The sequence below is a fragment of the Ischnura elegans genome, chromosome 2 (genome assembly GCF_921293095.1).
Source record: "Ischnura elegans chromosome 2, ioIscEleg1.1, whole genome shotgun sequence".
Taxonomy (NCBI): Eukaryota; Metazoa; Arthropoda; class Insecta; order Odonata; family Coenagrionidae; genus Ischnura; species Ischnura elegans.
The window spans coordinates 22,321,918-22,335,375 of NC_060247.1; positions in this window are offsets into that span (position 1 = coordinate 22,321,918).

A 13,458-nucleotide genomic window follows, 5' to 3' on the forward strand; every position below is an offset into this window, starting at 1 on the left:
TCACATAAGAATGGCGGTTCAACAGAGGAATCCGGAATTAATGCGGATTCAGCAAAAGCTTTAGTCGCGGCCTCATCTGGACTATGTACTCTAATAGTGCGCGCATAGCGGATCTGTACTGAGTTGACAGTTCTGTCGCTTAGAATTGCGTTCGGAGTGGGCCGTCTTCAAGGGGTTTCTAAGGGATGCCTTGCCAAGTTGGGTGAGGGTGGAAGGAAGAGTTAGTTGAGGTCGGGCCGAGTGTGGTGTCTGACCTCACCGAACTTCATCGGAGAATTTAATTGTGCAAGACTCACTCGGTCGCCTCCTCGGTGCTCATGTTCTAAACACTTTGCAACGAGTGTGGTATCCTCTCTTTAACACCCCCTTCTACCAAACCCCACCATAGCGTTACTCCTTACATACGTATGTCCATGCCCTCTTCTCCACTACCGCCTTTATGTGCCGCCTTTACGCTAAATTGCGCGGTTGCTCCGTGAACTGCCAGGCCTTCCTGGCGAATTTTGCGTGGCCAACTCCCGTCCACTTGAGCATTAGAGATAAGGAGAGATGTTGGGAGAGTAGAGGGAGGGAAATACCCGAGGACGGGAAAGCCCCTTTCGCCTCGGAAAATTTATGGTAACGAACCGGCGAAATATGTTTTCCATTTCCTCCCAACGTCTCTTTTCCTGAGCAAGTAAGAGGCTAAAGTTTGGAATTTCTTCGATCTCGGCCTCGCCTTCTCCCTCGCCAGAAAAGTACGCGATCCTCGTTTCATTTCCACCTAAAATATGATCTTTTATGGTCGTGCTATACCTTTTAGGCCGCCTTAATTTCTTTCTCTAAATGAGATCCTCCTACTCTCCTACGTCACTCCTAGATTTTTCGATAGGTTGGGTTCGCAAAAACAGAGACGAAACGTGGAGGACAATAAGGGCAACTCTTTATCCCAAATGTTAAAAGTAGAATCTAGTTAAGCGACGACATTCATTTGTTTCATCGTGAGAACAATTTTTCCTCTTATTCAATTATATCCTACTTTAAATACATAAAGCGCTTAAGAATTGGATCGATCACAAATTTTATTTTATCGTATATTGTGATAAAGTTTGAAAAATTAAGATATTTTCTTCAAAAATTAAGATACATATTTTTCCGTTTGTCGATCCGCCGATAAATCAAAAACTGTTTGCGGTAAAAAAATCGTCAGCTTTAACCCTTTCAGTTAAGTGGATGACGTCAATAATTCACGTGTGCAGCAATAATTCTTACAATTTCCATTCTTGATTGGAAATTCTCCGAACTCATGTTAGAATTTTCATCGGTAAGTTTCATACCTTTTCATAGACACTTACAACTAGTGATACGCTCGACTTGGATTTAAAATCTCTGATTTGAACAGCACTATGCTGAGTACTAAGAATGAGTAGTATCAGTATTTCGTGTCATACCGCCAAAAATGCATCCACGAATATCATCCTGAAATTTAAACTGCTGGTTTGACGGTAAAAGAAGATGTACAGCCGTGAATTTACAATCGCGTGAAGGAGAATCATCCCATACTTGGTCGTTAGCAAATGGGAAAAAGGTCGATAGTGGCCCTCGCAACGAAATAAATACATAATGACTTTTAGATTCAATACTTCATAGTACCACCAGGATGAAAACGAATAATTCACCTCACCTATTAAGCTGCGACTATGCGTTGGATGTTTAGTGAAACTGCATCTACTTAATTAAGAAATAAGCTTGAATAAAAAAATTAAGCTAACATTTTCGTACGCAGGAATGACTCATTCAATTAGACCCAAAAGAGCTCTCATCTGATCAAAAAAGTTGTTCTTTTCATTTCGATGAAACAAACCAGTAGTTTTACACACGAAGAAATTAAATACGTAATATATTACAGTATATTTATTATACGAAGTCCAAGTTTTTTTTTTGTTTTCACTAGGCCTTCATCATGCAAGTTCCGCAAAAAATTGTTTTTCACCTGAAGTTTACACGGGTATTTTCTCAACGGCGGCTTTCGAGGATTCACAGCACACACTAAAGCGAGAAAGGACGAAGAAAGCATGCAGCTTTGACGCAGGAGCGATGCAAGTTGGCCAAGAACAGATGGCACGGAAAAAGAGGGTTTCATCACGGTAGGAGTATTGCAGCACAATAGCCGCACACATAACTCGAACAATCTACGCCTAAGGTAGTTGTCTCGCATTGTGCCTTTCGTCGAAAGACGAATCTAAACGTCTTTGTAGTAAACACTGACCTACTCTGGTCCTTCAAAGATTGTGAAAGAGAAAAGACCCGTAAAAGTGAGCCTAACGTGAAGTCAGCGCTAAAACGCTGCCTCACTTTCATTTCCCTGCTGCTCTTTGCATACGCAAACAAAAAAGTTACGTTTGTACCTTCTGCATCGCATTTTTCTCACATGAGGTTCATCTCCGGTCTTCGTTTGCGTTCGACGTAAGCCGACAATTGTCGCCACTCAAGTGCATGACTTCAAGAAAAAAATCAAACCACAACTTTTAATTTTTATCTTTTATTTAATCTTTATTTTAACATTTATTTATAACTTCCGAAATTGAATTGATATATTAGATGGATGTTCTCAGAACGTGCTCGTTTTAACAAAGCTTAGCACCACACAATGTCAGCATCTACTACGCAAGTTTACATCGGTAGAACTGAGGACATATGTAAACATATTTATGTTGACTACTATGGTATCGATAATAATTTAAGAAAATTTATTTTCTGAATTTTTGAAGTACCGTTCACTCCCAACTATGATTAAAATGTAACTTATCTTTTATATTTTCACTAAACACACACACACATGGATCAAGAAAGCAAGAAATTTAAAGGATCATTCTTCTTTGGTAAATAGGTTCTAGTCTCCTTTTCCAGGATAGAAAAAAACTCGTATATCATTATTGATGTAAATGAGACGATCCGGACAAAATGTTCTTCGGCGCAAAAGAAAGAGTCACGCAAATTTCAAGAGAACGTAGCGTCTATGCATCAGCATACACAGGTAAGTAAGGTGATATTTTTTCACGGCGCTCGGAAGTCAAGCGAGGTGATTATCCCTTCAGCTCCTCTCCCTGCAATGCGCCCAATGATATCTCTCGACGACGGAACGGTGTGCAAAATGCACCAAGTTTCGGACGAGAGCAGCAGTCGTCCACGCTACCGAGACGCTGTACACTCGGCGTCTCCCACGGCGCTTAATGGCAGTACAACTGCAAGGATCCCTTCCCATTTACCACTCCTCACCCTTCCACCAACCCTTTACGAGGTGCGCTCTCCCCATCCCCTACGTCACCTGACCCCCTCTCACCCCTTCCTGCAAGACTTTTCCTCCCTCCACCACCCCCATATCTCTCCACCCTTTGCCTCTCCGTTTCCTCTGCTAACATAAACGACACTGGCTCTTGTCCACTCTACAAGGTTCCCTGCATCTGTCTCTCCGCTTTCTTGCGTCCACTGCCTCGGCTCTCTCTCTCTCTCCACCGATACCCTCTCCCCTTGAACCAGCCTCCAAAACGTGGTACGGACGATGCCTTGAATAATTTAATGTCTTTCCTCCCTCACATCACCGAGCCCTACTATCTAACTCTTCTCTCCTCCTTATACTCTGCTACTCCTTCCTGTCAAAGGAGGTGGGGCAGGAGGACGACAGGAACGAGGAAACGGCGATGCAATAGTGAAGAAGACCGCGCTGAATGGTCTCTGTAATATTTCATTTTCAGCATTGCCCGTGCGTTGAGAGTCCTTGATTGACATTTCATCTCAAGATTCATGTATTTCAATTTGTTGAATTTATATAGTTTTTCGGTTAGACATAATATTTATACCTATGTAATAAACAATTTTAAAATTACAAAAACAGTTAAGCAAGCAGCGAATAGCCTGCTATTTGCCCAAATAGATTAAATAGAAATTATAATTACCTCCCACACACGTGACTGGACACAATTTGCCCACGGAAGACAATTCCTTTCCATTCTACTTCCTCATGAATCCATTATGCATACCTACCTGTTCCCTACACCTTAAGAATCTTTTGTTGGAAGGAGACGACCCGCAAGTGATGTTGCTCCTCTCACGGTCTTCCGAAATATCGGCAATGCTATCGACCCGCGGAAAACTTCCGAATGGTCCTTCACATGCTTTGTGAGTGTATGCACGGCTTAATTTGGGACGGGTTGAGCAACGTTAATGCGGAAGGAAAGATTCAAGCCTTCTTACGTGCGAACTTGCTCCACGAACCAGGCCGGTCAAAATCTTCAACATTTCCCAGAAATTCTCCGTTCTCTGATGTTCACGGCCCATGTCCCTAATGTGAGGGCTTGCTGTGTTTCGATGAACTGGATTCAGTATGCCGTTATCTTTTTCCTCATATCAAATTCTTTTTGGCATATTGTCTTCTGCTTTTTTATCATTTTATATGCTTGTAATTGATACACCTACGGTGGAAATGCCTTTCAGGTTCTTTGATTTTCGACAATTTTTTTCCCAAAATCCGTAGTGGATGGATTATTACTGCGCAGCATTACATAAATACATACTTGCAGTGTAAAGAGAGCTGCATGAACCCAATTAGATAATTAGGATGGCGAGGAATTTCGTGAAAAGCCTTGAAGCATCTCCTGGTCGAATTTTGGAGATGGGGTTTTGCTGTTTTGGGCAAATCACAAATAATTTAGTCACTCAGATGAACCCACCTATTTCAGGATGTCTTCATGGTTCGCTCGACCTGATAGCAACTGATAATTTTGCTGGTTTTTGAAAGAAGTCTGAACATCTTAAGTTAGTTTTAAGGTGCGTAGTAAAAGCTTAACATGCATGCAAGGTATATTTATTGCGTTTCATTTTGTTTGGCTAAAAGGTACCTAATTGTTGAAGAAATCCGATTTCTTATGTAATTCCAACCCGTGTTTTCCGCATAATTTATCCTTAATAAATGTTCCTACCTGTGACGTCTTTCTTGTGTCTTAAATGAAAATGATGATACCACAATATGGTCTACCCATCTCAGGGAACGCGACACAATGCCGAAAACTTTGACTTGGTCTTTTTTAAGTTCCTACCCGGGTCGTCTTAAATGGCAAATGACAGAAATAATATATATTTTAATGATTCTGCTTTTATACATAACTTTGCTTTCGCATCTTTTTATCATCAATTCATAGCATTTCATGATTCCTAAGCTATGGATAAAATTAAATTATTATGTATATTTTTTTTCAGCGATAGTCTACCTGTATGCGACCTACTGGTCGGTTAGTAAATCTATCGGAAATGAGCTAGGTAGAAGACATGAAAAATTAAGAGGCGAATGGGTTAAGCAGTTGATTGGAGCACCTGGGCTGAGTCCGGGGGTTCCAGATTCGATTTCCAGTCAAGAAAAATGATTCGATAACATTACTTCGTGTATAGTCGGGAAGAGGACTGAGTACTGCAGCACATGGCGACCGACGTTTCGACTCCCTCAGGGCTGAGTGAGTCTACTCTTTAATCGATACTTTAATTTCGATTCGCCAAGAACTATTCGAAATGACACAGTGTGCCCGAGAGTGCTGCTGTGCCCAGTGTTCCCGCGAATACATACTCACCAATCAGCGGGAAAGCCTCAGGAGTTAATGATTCTACACGATGATAACGACCGTTACTGCGCATGCGTCATAAAAGACAAATAAAATGGCAACAAGAAAATTATTGGCCGAGCGTTTGGCAGTGACATAGAGCTCATAAATATCGCATCAGTCCGCATTGCTCGCGTTTGGTGTGCGCGGATGGCGGGTTTTTCGTTTGGGAGACTTCAGGGCACGTATCAAGAATATGAAAACAGCCTCTGCATTATACAAAGAGCATTAGGATCTCCTATTAGGGGATTTTTAAATACTTGATCGCTAACTCACTCACTCATTTATTGAGCCCTGCAGTAGCTTTGGATAGGTGAGGGCTGAGCCCATTCCGGTTTAAATCACAGGGTAGGAGGGCCAGTTGCTTTCCCTGGACCTCATTCAAATTTGAGGAAACGAGTACGAAGGCTTTAACTGGGTTTTGAACCCGAGACATCTCTATCATTAGCCCAACACTCTACCCTGTGGAAAACCACGCTCCCGACGTGATCATATGAAACAGGAAATGGAGGATTCAAACAGTACCAACTAGAGCTTAATTTCCTCTAGAACGCACCAGAGTGGCCTTTCGTCACCTCTCAGAGAAAATTGGGTTATATTGATAAAAATCATTTATGATTACCCTAAATTAATACAAAGTTTTAAAAATGTCATCGTTTTTTATATTTGGTTGAATATGATGTGTGGTTGTGCGTTCCGGTACCTAAAATTTTATAAATTGAGCACCGGTACCAACTACGAGCGAAGCATTGAGAAGAAGAGACGAAAATTCATCGCATTGGAAGACTGATGCGGAAAAACCCAAAGATTCAACACGGAAGAGAGAGATACAGAATGATTCCCCCCGTAATGCATCGCAGGAGAGACGGCCGACAGGACTCCGGTTAGGGGAGGTGGACGAGAGTGGGAAGGGTTGGGAAAAGAGAACAATGGGGTGAAAACGGGAGGCAAATACTTTGATCGCCCTTTAATAACTAAAGAGCCGAAGAATTCCCGTCCCATTAACCCAATTCCGCCAATGCTCTCTCGGTCCAAGTACTTCCTCTTTTCCCCCCACTGCATACCCTTCTCCTGCCCCTGCTGGAGGCGGGTGGCGCTTAGAAGGGGGGGTGAGTGGAGCCCAGCGGGGAAGGCGGCCGGGGGAACGATGGTAAGGTCTGGGCGGCATCTGGCCGATCCCGGACCCGTGTGGTTTGCGGACCCTACGAACTCACTCCTGTCCGTTGTTCCTCCCGTCCAAAACTTTTTAATGTCCTTGACCCCGTCAATCAATTTTTTTTATCTCTCTTCCTTAATTTTTCTTAAACCCAGCCTGTGCCGCATCAGTTTTTTCTCCCCTTTGGATTGACACAATTACGGGCAGCGGAGCCAAAAGAAAAATAGATAGTTGGAATACTTTCATGGGACTAGGAATAAAAATAATAATTTTAACCAGAGTCCTACAATCCTCATATGATTCCCGAAATAATTCATAACTCATTCCATTATCGACGATGCGGAAAGTAAACTAGACATACTTTTCTACTTCCAAGTGCTGCTGATATTGTAACTCGTAATTGTAACTCGTAGATTCCCAGCTACTGCAACATTTATAGGGTCAATAAAGGGATATTTTTAACGCATGAAACGATTTGTTTCATAGTGATATAATTCCAACTTGATTGAGCCTTATTAGGCAAAGCCTAATTGCTTAGGCACAGTGAATTACATTAATGACATTACTTAACACGATTAGCTAAAGGCAAGGATACTGCATTAAAATACGTGTAAAATTAGAAAATTATTCTCGCATTTCTCTCCATGGAGCGTCGTTAATGCTTCATTGGAATTTCACACGTTCTCATAGAAATGCATATTTCGCATAGCTAGACAATATCAAAAACCTTAGCAAAATAAGGAAAATGGCATTCATTAAAAAGGCATGTTACTCCTTTTCCCAAAATTACTAAACCTTAGGGTATGAATCGTACAATTTCAATTCACCTAATTTATGATGCAAAAGGAGGTTACGAGAGAAAACACGCTAAATTATAAATGGGAGCTATCCAAACTTTTCATACCATCTACTATACGTAAAATACCTAGTGAATATCAAGTGGTAGGTCTGAGGCCAAGGAAGTAATAGAAATTTAATGGATCCATATGAGGTCGCCTGAGGCCATGTTTAGGTGACATGCGAACATTTTCCATTCACCTTAATAAAACAAATATTGGCCCTGAAATATTTCATTTGTCTGAATGACTATGAAATGATAAAAAATCTGATGAGTAAAACCAAAACCGCTAAAATTGTGAACCTCATTGCTTAATTGAACTCTTTTATATGTTGAATTGCTACGATTTTTTTTGTTCAGGAATGACTTTAATTAAGATGTCGTTCGACTCTATAATTGGAGAAATCGGCAGGAATTGTCACCCCATTTTAACTAGAGTAATATTATGAAGTGGATAAACATAATAAAAAAACACCGTCATTGGGCCTAGATTGAAACTATAATGTCCCTTCTTCTATTTAACCCCTCGTTATTAAACTAATACTAGATAATACTTGCATAGTCAAGTCCAATAATGTATGAAAACACTAAATATAGTCAAGGATGAAAACATAAATTGCACCAAATTCATGGTGATATAAGGAATAACTGAAAAAGAAAGGATGTCAATTTACAGATATTGTGCAAAATTGTGCATACGTACTATAGCTTAAGTTAAAGATTAATTTACGGATATTTCAAAAACATTATTTTCGGTGCGAGCGAGAGCCAGAAGAACATTCACCCTGCTCTAAGGCAATGGATAATGAATGTGGCCTTGAGTGCAACAGCAACATGAAAATCCGATTGTGTACCAACACCAAACTAACGAACAGATGGTGGACCAAGTACGAGAATGTGATGAGCAAGAAGTTTCGCTATCGGCCAATCTCCACACACGAATAGCTCGGTCGCTAATGGATGAGGCGAAATACACAGATCCACAATCCAATACGCGGGGCGGCGCTCTAGGAACGGCAACTACGACAGCCTAGTGACCACATGCTACATTGTGGCGTGAAATGACCCAAAGGGATTAGCTACCAAGGGCATGTTTCCAGAGTACGACTGCGGACCTGTGATTCGGGGAAGAGATATTCTCGGCCAAACAAGAGCAGACTCCACCCCACGCTGTGAGCATCGATCCTGACTTCAACCCCCATCGTTGAGATAGAACAGCATTTAACCTATGCCCACAGAGCAAATGAGAATGAGGAGTCATAGCATTAAAAGACAGCGATTCGTTTGAGCATGGTAATTTCGATAAGTATGGCACTGATGCCTGTGTTTTACTACATTTTGTATTACATGGCTGGAAGTGGTTTACATAAAAAAAGCATTATTTTGACCACTAAAAAATAGGGAGACGATATGATGTAATCATCTTAAACAGATGTTTTTGATGTTATAAATGTATTTACGATGCCGCACAGTCTGTAAGAGTATCCCATACGCAAAAACCCGTAGAGGTATTTATCAGTACAAGAACAAAATTACGACTTCATTTGTTGTAAGAAAAAAATACTAATTTCATTTTTCATTTATTCAACGATTCATCATCACTGGTCAACAATCCTAGGATTGGTTTGACGCAGCTCTCCACTCAGTTCTCCTATCAGCTAATCTTTTCACACCTACGTGTTTCTTCTCTTTCACATCCTTCTTCACTTGTTCCATATATTTTGTTCAAGGTCTTAATTTTCCGTTCTTGCCTTCCACTTGTCGACGATTGTCTTCATCAGGCCATCATGTCTCAAGATGTGGCCTATAAGGTTGTTCCGTCTTCTTGTTAAGGTTTTCATGAGGCTTCTCTTCTCTCCTACTCTTCTTAGGACTTCCTCGTTACTAACTCGGTCGATCCATTTGATTTTCATCATTCTTCTGTAGCACCACATTTCGAAGGCCCCTATCCTTGCTTTCTCCGCTGCGGTCATTGTCCATGCCTCACTTCCGTATAGGAGCATACTCCCAATGTAGGTTCTTATAAATTGTTTCTTTACTTCTATATTTAAGTTTCCCGCTGTAAGCAGGTCTCTCTTTTGGTGGAATGCTCTCTTCGCCTGGGCTATTCTGCTGATAATTTCTTTCTTACTTCTCCCGTCACTAGTTATCTTGCTTCCCAAATAACAGAATTCATCCACCTCTATCAGTTTTTGCTTCCCTATTTTATTCATCGATTAAAAAAGTTAATATTAAAGATTAACATCACGTTGGAGGGTATACTAGTGGAGGGGTCCCTGTTGTGGCTTCCCGATTCCCTAAAACCAACACAGTGAGCGTTCCTCTCTTCTCTCTTTTGTACTGACAAATGGTGCCAAGTTTTACGGTCATCGGAGACTATTGTTACTGTCAAGCTATAGAGCTCAATTCCCACACTCAAATTTTTATGGCAAATGTATGGAATATTCTTCTAACGAAGATGATATAACGGCACGCAACAAGCCATTCTTTCATGTAACACTGCATTATTTTTCGCTCCCTTTCCTCGTTTTTCCTGATATTTCTTTCAGTTTGGCTAACTTGGACACCATCGCTTAAGTGACATTTTTAAATATACCAATAGATGGCTAATTTCACATATCATTTTAATTATATTCAATTTTTGAACTAGGTATTTTACCTTAAAATCGGTAAACTCGAAAAAATTCAGGAGCGTAATAGGTACTCAGGTAACGCAACATAATCTTTTAGGGCAAGAGAGGATACTATTAGTAAGCTGGTATTTGATTAACGTGATTCAATAGGTAATTGCAGTTGAAAGCCAGGTGCCCCATTATCTGCATTTACTACAGCATATACATTCGAACGGCCTAGGCCCGCAAGTACACTAGCGGGAGGCAGGATAATCACAGAATGTTACTTCGCGCTAGCCACGGTAATGGAGAGCTTTGACCATATCCATCATACCTGATGGGCTGCTCAAGCGGTAAACAAATTTGATTTTGCTAACCTCTCACAATATCCCTTAACTCATTTTATGCAGGAATGAAGAATTGGATTCAATGACTAAGGAAATAGTGGAATTGTTATAGTATCAAATTCGAGATATAGATAAAAATATCTTCAAATAACATCATTGAAATACTATTTTATAATCCAAACGTGTTTGAGATCCTCAATAGATAATAACAGAAGAATTAAGGATGAAAAAGCCTTCATTCAGAATTCAGGACACAAACCTATACTTTCCGATGTAATAGATTTTCTCCGACAGAAACGGTCGAAAATATGATTTCGAAGCAGAGTAAGCATATTAATGAAATTAACTCAAATCACAGGAAGAATTAGTAAAAATACAGTCGACACAAGAAATAACACCATTCGTTTACTCCCGTGATGTCAGCTAAGTTAAACAAACAAAACATTTTCTCACTGAGTAAAAGACGCACACAAATTTTAAACAACCGAGGCTCAAAGCGGCCTTCAAAGTATTCAACGCATAGGTCATACCCTAAGACTATTCTACCCTAAGACTATTGTACCCTAAGACTACTGGCTTTAAAAAAATACAATTCTGAGAGGTGTCCGTGGTTAATGGATAACTCGTTTGTATCAAATATCTAGGATGGACCTTTAGCCTTTGTCTTCGGAACTTCAGAAATTTAAGATGAACAGCATTCCTTTTAGATTAAGTTATTATAATCGAAGGTTCTAACAGCAGCCGTTAGAAAGGAAGTACTGGGTATCAAAATTCTTCCAAAAGACTTTTCGCGTAGGGAGCCATTGAATTTTACATTTGTACAACCATCTATGAATACCTTGCACCGTCATCTCGCGTAGTTAAAAAATAAATCATCAAGTGCTTGAAAAACTAAACGGATATTTTAGGCTAGCAAGAGGAAAGCGGTTCATAACGAAATTCGAAGAAATAAATATAGATGGGATCAAATATGAAAAGTTACCTCACAAAATATTTTGACCACATCAGTTACATGGCGACAAACAATTGGCAGAAACGGTAGAGGGAGATATTTTGAAACAATATTTCGACAGCAAATGACAAGGTTGATAAATTTGAGTGTTTAAGAACCTATCTATTCCGCGAAAAACATCAATTACAGTGAGCTGTGCTGCTTTACTACGGATAAATAATACACAGGGGAAAAAATGGACCTAGAGTAAAACAGACCCTAATTCACTTGCTGAATATGCGCACGCGATACTCTCATTTAAACATCTTGCACCACCGTCGCATTTTTTGTACTCTTACCCATCAATCATTAACAGAACAAGATACTTTGAGATTAATATCCAGCACGTGGCTTTGAACAGAGCTCGATTTTATTATTTTCTATAGCTCGTACGGATAGTGCAACGCTTTTGCTACCAAACGCTTACGATTAAAATCGCAGCTTATGAAAAAATATTACCTGAAATTATTAATTTATCACCTGTTAGAGTCTGATATCGTTGAAGCCCCTAATTATTAATTTCGTAAACTAGGAGAAATTTTATTTTACTTACTTCGAACTTTTTTATTTAAGGAACAAAAAATACACAAATCGCAGGTATTGAAAGGGGAAAGTTCTACGGGTCACGTTACTGAGACGCCAAAATAATTTCTCCGGAAATTCAACCATAAAAATAAGCGAATTCATCAATAAAAACACGAAAACGATTATCATTGAATGATGTCTTAGAGACACACAGAAATTAAATGTTTGGTAATAAAATTAAATGCTCAAGCCTAATTTGACTGACAGTGAGGCAACTTTTTTCATAAGCGTGCAACGATCTTATTTTAATATTAATTTATGGACTTTTTCATTCAGTATATGCAGTGAATGCTACTTTCTATAAAAGAAAATAGATCATGTTTCCACCGAATTTCAAAAATGAAACTCCCGCAGCCTTCTGAGCTCTGCGTGACACGCTACTCTTAGGGTCATATCCTGGCACCAAGGCTCGCCGTGAGGGTATTTCTTAACGACAATAAAATTGCAAATCTTTCATTTTATCATTTACATCGTGGGCATATTTTCGCCCGCGTTTTCTCTCGCACTCTCAAGATGGCAGGAATGTTAATCCCCCTCTCCACGAGGCTTAATTCTAAGAACGATCCCCTCATTACTTCTGGATTACGCCTCCTCCCCTTCAGCTGTTATTCGCTCGTTTCCCGCATGTCCTGCACATAACCCCTTCCTCTCACCGGCCCTCTTATTCAGCCACCGCACACAATTATCTTTCTCCTCATTAGCGCTGCTCTGAACTTCTTACCTTGCCTAACCCGCACCGGAGCGTTTTTTAAGTGGGACACCATTTTTCTCAAGATCCCTCTCTCGAGGACTTCGGGAGGGTTTATTTTGCTTGTCTCCATAAACCACGTCATTTTCACATTTCCCACTCATTTTTAAACTCTTCCACCCTCTTTCTCCTTTCCTTCTTGTTTTTTTAAGCGTGTTAGCGAGATTTGATAGTAAACGCGTGTTTTTTTAACCCCTCGTAGCTGAGGAAAATTTTACACGTGGAATAGGCAGCTGTCCACACATCAACTCCCGTACGCGTAACTCTGTAAATATTTTTTTCCCACGAAGCCAAACAATGGAACTCTAAAAATAACGATGGGGCCATAGCCCTATCATAATATAAAAAATAACTTGGCTCCTTCAAAAAATATTCTAGGCGCGACTCCGATTTTTTGCTGCTAAAATCCCATTTTGTTTGTTGCAAGACGCATGCTGCTCCGAGGCTGTGCAATTTTTCAAGGCACCTAATCCGCGAGCGACGCTTTCCCCGACGAGGGCAGCTCAAAATACCGGCGGCACCGACCATTCCAATTACACCCAAATGGAACT